Source organism: Gobio gobio (assembly GCF_949357685.1).
Source record: "Gobio gobio genome assembly, chromosome: 17".
Taxonomy (NCBI): domain Eukaryota; kingdom Metazoa; phylum Chordata; class Actinopteri; order Cypriniformes; family Gobionidae; genus Gobio; species Gobio gobio.
The window spans coordinates 17,450,924-17,460,328 of record NC_137110.1 but is presented as its reverse complement, the minus strand read 5'-3'; positions in this window follow the sequence as shown (position 1 = coordinate 17,460,328).

Genomic DNA, 9,405 nt, shown 5'->3' with positions numbered 1-9,405 from the left:
AACTGCTATGGCCATTAATGGTGGTTTAACTCTTATAAAGGTGAAAAAATGCTCTATAAATGACCATTAAATGACTGAAAAAGGGTCTGCTCTGCGCAAAACTTCACCAAATTAGCTGGGCACGTGCGCCATATTATTCTAAAGAAGCGTGCAAACTTTTGTGGAGATCGGGCCACCAGTAGAGGTACTACAGTTTAAAAGGTTTTTAAAAAAACACAGCATTTCCATGCTAAATGAGCTGAAAATGCGAAAATCGACCTCTGACCTCTCCGACGCGCATGTCAAAGCGCTTGATAAAGTTTTTGTAACCAGCAGCTCAAAAATCAAGCTCTGAGACCCTATACTTTATTTTTTATAGGCTTTTGAAGGCCCTTTTTATGCCCTCTTTTATTAGGGGTTCAAGCCTGAAAGGCTGAAACCCTATTGTAATTGTTAATTTTCCCATGATGCATCATTCTCCATCTAAAACTGATCGGGCAGACCAAACCATAAGTTGTAGAGACATGAAACTTTCAGGGCTGGTAGTACTCACAACGACTACCAGCGTCACCGAGGCACGCCCCGACCGGCCTGACGGGGGCGCTACAGCAAGCAAAAGTACAAAATGGCTCATAACTCCTAAACCGTTAGGCGTGGGCTCAAGTGTCTTATATCCTTGGAATCCTTGGCTCAAGGCGGACAACATGCAGGCCTCGGATTGGCTCGTCACCCTGGGAAAAATGTTGGGTATTTTGGCTTTTTCCAAAAACCTACTTTTGCGAACTAGTCCTAGGTTTTTGGCCCGACCGGAACCAAACCAGTGCAGCAAGATTCTCTGGAGTCTGAGTGTCAAAAGTTATCAAAAAAAAGTGCAAATTTGGGTTCAGGGTCCTTAAGGGCCGCCAAAACGCTTGAGGTGGGAGGAGCCACTTTTACTTCACTGGCCATAACTCGTCAACGGAACGAGATATTTGCACCAAACTCAGCACGCCTATGTATGAGCTCATTTTGTGGCTACGTGAAAAAGGACGCAGCAACTGGCCACTTGGTGGCGCTATAAAGGTTAAAAAGGGGTCAAAATGATGCATTTCAATGGAAAATCCCATTATATGGCTGAAAGCGGCCCTCTTCCGGCCTGATTTGCATACACCTTCACCAAATCGGGCATGCACATGCGTCACGTGATCCCAAAGAAGCTTGCCAACTGCTATGGCCATTAATGGTGGTTTAACTCTTATAAAGGTGAAAAAATGCTCTATAAATGACCATTAAATGACTGAAAAAGGGTCTGCTCTGCGCAAAACTTCACCAAATTAGCTGGGCACGTGCGCCATATTATTCTAAAGAAGCGTGCAAACTTTTGTGGAGATCGGGCCACCAGTAGAGGTACTACAGTTTAAAAGGTTTTTAAAAAAACACAGCATTTCCATGCTAAATGAGCTGAAAATGCGAAAATCGACCTCTGACCTCTCCGACGCGCATGTCAAAGCGCTTGATAAAGTTTTTGTAACCAGCAGCTCAAAAATCAAGCTCTGAGACCCTATACTTTATTTTTTATAGGCTTTTGAAGGCCCTTTTTATGCCCTCTTTTATTAGGGGTTCAAGCCTGAAAGGCTGAAACCCTATTGTAATTGTTAATTTTCCCATGATGCATCATTCTCCATCTAAAACTGATCGGGCAGACCAAACCATAAGTTGTAGAGACATGAAACTTTCAGGGCTGGTAGTACTCACAACGACTACCAGCGTCACCGAGGCACGCCCCGACCGGCCTGACGGGGGCGCTACAGCAAGCAAAAGTACAAAATGGCTCATAACTCCTAAACCGTTAGGCGTGGGCTCAAGTGTCTTATATCCTTGGAATCCTTGGCTCAAGGCGGACAACATGCAGGCCTCGGATTGGCTCGTCACCCTGGGAAAAATGTTGGGTATTTTGGCTTTTTCCAAAAACCTACTTTTGCGAACTAGTCCTAGGTTTTTGGCCCGACCGGAACCAAACCAGTGCAGCAAGATTCTCTGGAGTCTGAGTGTCAAAAGTTATCAAAAAAAAGTGCAAATTTGGGTTCAGGGTCCTTAAGGGCCGCCAAAACGCTTGAGGTGGGAGGAGCCACTTTTACTTCACTGGCCATAACTCGTCAACGGAACGAGATATTTGCACCAAACTCAGCACGCCTATGTATGAGCTCATTTTGTGGCTACGTGAAAAAGGACGCAGCAACTGGCCACTTGGTGGCGCTATAAAGGTTAAAAAGGGGTCAAAATGATGCATTTCAATGGAAAATCCCATTATATGGCTGAAAGCGGCCCTCTTCCGGCCTGATTTGCATACACCTTCACCAAATCGGGCATGCACATGCGTCACGTGATCCCAAAGAAGCTTGCCAACTGCTATGGCCATTAATGGTGGTTTAACTCTTATAAAGGTGAAAAAATGCTCTATAAATGACCATTAAATGACTGAAAAAGGGTCTGCTCTGCGCAAAACTTCACCAAATTAGCTGGGCACGTGCGCCATATTATTCTAAAGAAGCGTGCAAACTTTTGTGGAGATCGGGCCACCAGTAGAGGTACTACAGTTTAAAAGGTTTTTAAAAAAACACAGCATTTCCATGCTAAATGAGCTGAAAATGCGAAAATCGACCTCTGACCTCTCCGACGCGCATGTCAAAGCGCTTGATAAAGTTTTTGTAACCAGCAGCTCAAAAATCAAGCTCTGAGACCCTATACTTTATTTTTTATAGGCTTTTGAAGGCCCTTTTTATGCCCTCTTTTATTAGGGGTTCAAGCCTGAAAGGCTGAAACCCTATTGTAATTGTTAATTTTCCCATGATGCATCATTCTCCATCTAAAACTGATCGGGCAGACCAAACCATAAGTTGTAGAGACATGAAACTTTCAGGGCTGGTAGTACTCACAACGACTACCAGCGTCACCGAGGCACGCCCCGACCGGCCTGACGGGGGCGCTACAGCAAGCAAAAGTACAAAATGGCTCATAACTCCTAAACCGTTAGGCGTGGGCTCAAGTGTCTTATATCCTTGGAATCCTTGGCTCAAGGCGGACAACATGCAGGCCTCGGATTGGCTCGTCACCCTGGGAAAAATGTTGGGTATTTTGGCTTTTTCCAAAAACCTACTTTTGCGAACTAGTCCTAGGTTTTTGGCCCGACCGGAACCAAACCAGTGCAGCAAGATTCTCTGGAGTCTGAGTGTCAAAAGTTATCAAAAAAAAGTGCAAATTTGGGTTCAGGGTCCTTAAGGGCCGCCAAAACGCTTGAGGTGGGAGGAGCCACTTTTACTTCACTGGCCATAACTCGTCAACGGAACGAGATATTTGCACCAAACTCAGCACGCCTATGTATGAGCTCATTTTGTGGCTACGTGAAAAAGGACGCAGCAACTGGCCACTTGGTGGCGCTATAAAGGTTAAAAAGGGGTCAAAATGATGCATTTCAATGGAAAATCCCATTATATGGCTGAAAGCGGCCCTCTTCCGGCCTGATTTGCATACACCTTCACCAAATCGGGCATGCACATGCGTCACGTGATCCCAAAGAAGCTTGCCAACTGCTATGGCCATTAATGGTGGTTTAACTCTTATAAAGGTGAAAAAATGCTCTATAAATGACCATTAAATGACTGAAAAAGGGTCTGCTCTGCGCAAAACTTCACCAAATTAGCTGGGCACGTGCGCCATATTATTCTAAAGAAGCGTGCAAACTTTTGTGGAGATCGGGCCACCAGTAGAGGTACTACAGTTTAAAAGGTTTTTAAAAAAACACAGCATTTCCATGCTAAATGAGCTGAAAATGCGAAAATCGACCTCTGACCTCTCCGACGCGCATGTCAAAGCGCTTGATAAAGTTTTTGTAACCAGCAGCTCAAAAATCAAGCTCTGAGACCCTATACTTTATTTTTTATAGGCTTTTGAAGGCCCTTTTTATGCCCTCTTTTATTAGGGGTTCAAGCCTGAAAGGCTGAAACCCTATTGTAATTGTTAATTTTCCCATGATGCATCATTCTCCATCTAAAACTGATCGGGCAGACCAAACCATAAGTTGTAGAGACATGAAACTTTCAGGGCTGGTAGTACTCACAACGACTACCAGCGTCACCGAGGCACGCCCCGACCGGCCTGACGGGGGCGCTACAGCAAGCAAAAGTACAAAATGGCTCATAACTCCTAAACCGTTAGGCGTGGGCTCAAGTGTCTTATATCCTTGGAATCCTTGGCTCAAGGCGGACAACATGCAGGCCTCGGATTGGCTCGTCACCCTGGGAAAAATGTTGGGTATTTTGGCTTTTTCCAAAAACCTACTTTTGCGAACTAGTCCTAGGTTTTTGGCCCGACCGGAACCAAACCAGTGCAGCAAGATTCTCTGGAGTCTGAGTGTCAAAAGTTATCAAAAAAAAGTGCAAATTTGGGTTCAGGGTCCTTAAGGGCCGCCAAAACGCTTGAGGTGGGAGGAGCCACTTTTACTTCACTGGCCATAACTCGTCAACGGAACGAGATATTTGCACCAAACTCAGCACGCCTATGTATGAGCTCATTTTGTGGCTACGTGAAAAAGGACGCAGCAACTGGCCACTTGGTGGCGCTATAAAGGTTAAAAAGGGGTCAAAATGATGCATTTCAATGGAAAATCCCATTATATGGCTGAAAGCGGCCCTCTTCCGGCCTGATTTGCATACACCTTCACCAAATCGGGCATGCACATGCGTCACGTGATCCCAAAGAAGCTTGCCAACTGCTATGGCCATTAATGGTGGTTTAACTCTTATAAAGGTGAAAAAATGCTCTATAAATGACCATTAAATGACTGAAAAAGGGTCTGCTCTGCGCAAAACTTCACCAAATTAGCTGGGCACGTGCGCCATATTATTCTAAAGAAGCGTGCAAACTTTTGTGGAGATCGGGCCACCAGTAGAGGTACTACAGTTTAAAAGGTTTTTAAAAAAACACAGCATTTCCATGCTAAATGAGCTGAAAATGCGAAAATCGACCTCTGACCTCTCCGACGCGCATGTCAAAGCGCTTGATAAAGTTTTTGTAACCAGCAGCTCAAAAATCAAGCTCTGAGACCCTATACTTTATTTTTTATAGGCTTTTGAAGGCCCTTTTTATGCCCTCTTTTATTAGGGGTTCAAGCCTGAAAGGCTGAAACCCTATTGTAATTGTTAATTTTCCCATGATGCATCATTCTCCATCTAAAACTGATCGGGCAGACCAAACCATAAGTTGTAGAGACATGAAACTTTCAGGGCTGGTAGTACTCACAACGACTACCAGCGTCACCGAGGCACGCCCCGACCGGCCTGACGGGGGCGCTACAGCAAGCAAAAGTACAAAATGGCTCATAACTCCTAAACCGTTAGGCGTGGGCTCAAGTGTCTTATATCCTTGGAATCCTTGGCTCAAGGCGGACAACATGCAGGCCTCGGATTGGCTCGCCCTTCAGGCGCCAATTTCGAGAAATTTTGAGTTTTTTGAAAAACCTACTTTTGCCAACTACTCCCACATTTTTTCCCTGATCAGAACCAAACCACTGTAGGAATGTTCTTTGGAGAGAGATTATTAATAATTATGAAAAAAAATTTTTTTCTCAATTCATAGTTGCTAAGGGGATCCAAAATGTTCAACATGTTAGGGGCCACTTTAACTAAAATGACTATAACTTCTGAACGGAACAAGATATTTTCACTAAACTAGGGTCACATGTCTATGAGCTCAAACTTCAATTACTTTAAAAAAATTGCAATGATTGGCCACTTGGTGGCGCTGTAAGAAGAAAAAATTGTCATGAAAATGGCTATAACCACACCCAACCATTAGTTTGATAATTATTTGCATGCAGTATCTTTGTCCAGGGTGCCATGATAGTCTGAGAACATTGGTGTATCTCAAATAACTCAGTTTGCATATCGGCACAATGCCTTGAAGGAGCTTAAGAAGTTTCAAGCCAATGTTTTTCACAAAAGTCACCACCTTTAGGCTCCTGAATCCTTGCCGAGTCCAACGATACCAAACATGGCAGGTTTTTCTTTATGGTTTGTGTAACAGTGTATTTAGACTTTCAAAACTTTTGCTATTATCTTCGAAACTGCTAGTCCAATTGAGACAAAATCATCACAGGAATTTGGATAACATATGTCAATAGCTAAACAACAATGTCCAAATGTCAAAACTATGATAGGAAGTGAAATCCAATCAATGATGCCCAAGGGTCATTTTTATACTCTTATAAATATACTGTAAGTGTCTACAATAATGGGGTGTCCAATTCTGCTCCTGGAGGGCCACTGTCCTGCAGAGTTTAGCTCCAACTCCAATTCAACAGGTCTTATTAGGCATACTAGAAACTTTCAGATAGGGGTGTTGAGGCAACTTGGAGCTAGACTCTGCAGGACAGTGGCCCTCGAGGACCGACTTTGGACACCCCTGGTCTATAACCTCAAAATGAAGTGTGATATTTATAACAAATTTGACACACATATGTATGGACACACTCTAAGGACTTTTTTTTAAAAGTAGTGGAGATTGGGCAAGACGAACTTTAAAAAGTAGTGGAGATTGGGCAAGACGAATTGGGCAAGACCAATTTTTTTTGCTATAACTGCAAAAAAACGTTTTAAAATGGTTATTAAAAAAGTATTCATTGGTAAATTGGCCGTAAACTATCTTTTTTCATCTATGATCTAAGTTTATTTATTTCTTTGGATCCCCATTAGCCAATACCTAGGCAGTGGTTACTCTTCCTGAGGTCCCAACAAGTAACAAAATACACTGTCAGTGACTGTCCATGCACACTTTAAAACAAGAGGAAGTTTATTGGTAAAATAGAAAATAGTAATGGTCAACTTCCTTGAGGTACACCACACTGCAACTCTTTCACAACTGAGAACTTCCAATATAATACCCTATTAAACAGATTACTTTCAAATCAATGTACAGTATGAAAAGTAATTGTGATATAAAATATAACAGCACAGATTGAGGAAAATAAATTAGGAGCAGTATTAAGCAATCATCTGTCATCTGTGTTAATGCTGTTCGTGTTGAGGTCCCTCTCAATGTGCATGCTGAAAATTACTAAAGACTTACATTTGCTCACAAACTATTGTTTCCAACACTTTGCTAAGAACCATTAGCAAACTTATTGATCATATTAACATTCACTTATTTTAAAGCAACATAAAACATTATTTTCTTTTTCCTATTAATTTTCATTACTTAAATTCGTAATTTGCAATTGACCTCCCAGTTCTGTTGGCTGTACCCTTTGAATCTCTTATATGATCGTTTATAAGTTACTTTTGGTTTTCGAAGTGGTTACATGCTTGCTAAATAAAACAATATCTTTTTATGCATATGTGCTTAAAAGCCTTAAACTGCTTGAACCCCGATAAATGCTGCTTGCAGCTTTAATTATTATTATTATTATTATTATTATTATTCTCCGCTAAAACGCATCGTGCAGCCCAAACCGTAGAAGCTGGAGCTTTGAAACTTTGTCAGATGGTAGTACAAAAATCGAGGAGAGGTTATCAAATTATGAGCCAGATTGGCCTATAGGTGGCGCTATAGCAATCAATTGCGCGAAACTGCTCATAACTCCTAAACCGTATGTCGTAGACTCAAGTGTCTTATATCATTGGAAAGCTGAATACCTGACGTAAAAAATGTATATCTCCGATTTCATTTCCGCCATTATAGATTTTCCGCCATTTTGAATTTTGTCAAAAAACTACTTTTGCGAACTAGTCCCTGGATTTTTGCCCGATCGGAACCAAACCAGTGCAGAAATGTTCTCTGGAGTATGAATATCAATAATTATCGAAAAAAAGTTGAAATTTCTATTCACGATCGCTAAGGGGCGGAAAACGAACGTTGTGGGAGGAGCCTATTTTACTAAAATGGCTATAACTCAAGAACAAAATGAGATATCTTTACCAAACTTTGTACACATGTGTATGGACTGAGTCTTGGGTCACGATAAAAGAATCGCGACGATTGAACACTTGGTGGCGCTATAACACGAAAAAAACATGAAAATGGCTATAACGACCCGACCGCTAGTCCGATTGACTTGAAAATTGGTATGCAGTGTCTTGGTCCAAGGTACCATATATGTCTATGAGGACATTGGCGTATCTCAAAAAACATGGCTGCTATTGGCCAATGAAGTTTGAGCACCTCTAAGACAAGGTTAACGGAGGCTGATCGGAATGAAACTCGGTGGGCATGTTTGACTCATGGACTTAGAGGTCTGTAAGAATTTTGAAAGAAATCGGCAACTAGTTGGCGCTAACGAGTTTTTTGGCTCTGTAATCACGTGGTGTTGCACACATCAACCAAATATACACATCATATGATAGGGCTCCTCATACTGAACAACTTTTCCTCTAAAAGCATTGCTGTCAATCAAATCGTTCATTAAATATTTGCGATTATGTTTAAAACCTACTTTTGCGAACTAGTCTCTGGATTTTTGCCTGATCGGAAACAAACCAGTCTAGGACAATTCTCTGGACTCTCTAGATCAATAATTATCAAAAAAAAGTTGAACTTTTGCATTTGAATGCCTATAACAGGGTCATTTAGAAGAGGGGCGTAGCAAAATACACTCAAAAGCATATAAATCCTAAAGGAAAACTCAAAACTTCACGAAAATTATTATGTATATGTAACATAACATGCTGAAAAAGCATGCAAAGTTTCATGGAGATCGGACCATAGGTGGCGCTATAACTGTTAAAAAGCTTTGAAAACCATGTATTCCTATGGTGAAATGCCTGTATTGGCTGTAAATGGTATTCTCCATCTCTGTAATCAGGTGGGGTTAAAAACATCCACATAATATGCATAAATTATGATAGATCTCCTCATACTGAACAACTTTGCCTCAAGAACCAATACTGTCAATCAAATCGTTATTTAAACATTCACAATTATGTTAATAACCTACTTTTGCAAACTAGTCATAGATTTTTCAACCTGATCAGAACCAACCCAGGGCAGTACAATTCTCTGGACTCTTTAGAGCAATAATTATTTTTTTAAAAAGTTAAACTTTTGCATCTGAATGGCTATAACTGGGTTATTTCAAGATGTGGCCTTGACCAAGTGTCCCCAAATGCCTATATCTATTCAATGAATGCTCAGATATTCTTAAAAACAAGTCAGAACATGTGTACTATGCCTCTAAACAAGCATGAAAATTTTCAGACAGATAGGACCATATTTGCCTCTATAACAGTTAAAAAGCTGAAAATTATGAAAATAATGGTATATTAAGCCAATAAGTGGTCGTTTGCTGCCCCCCGCTGTTCATTTTATTGTACTACACTCTAATATTGATATACAAGTCATTTTCAGCTTTAAATAAATCACTATTTTAACATTTGCTATCACATTTAGTTAAAATGA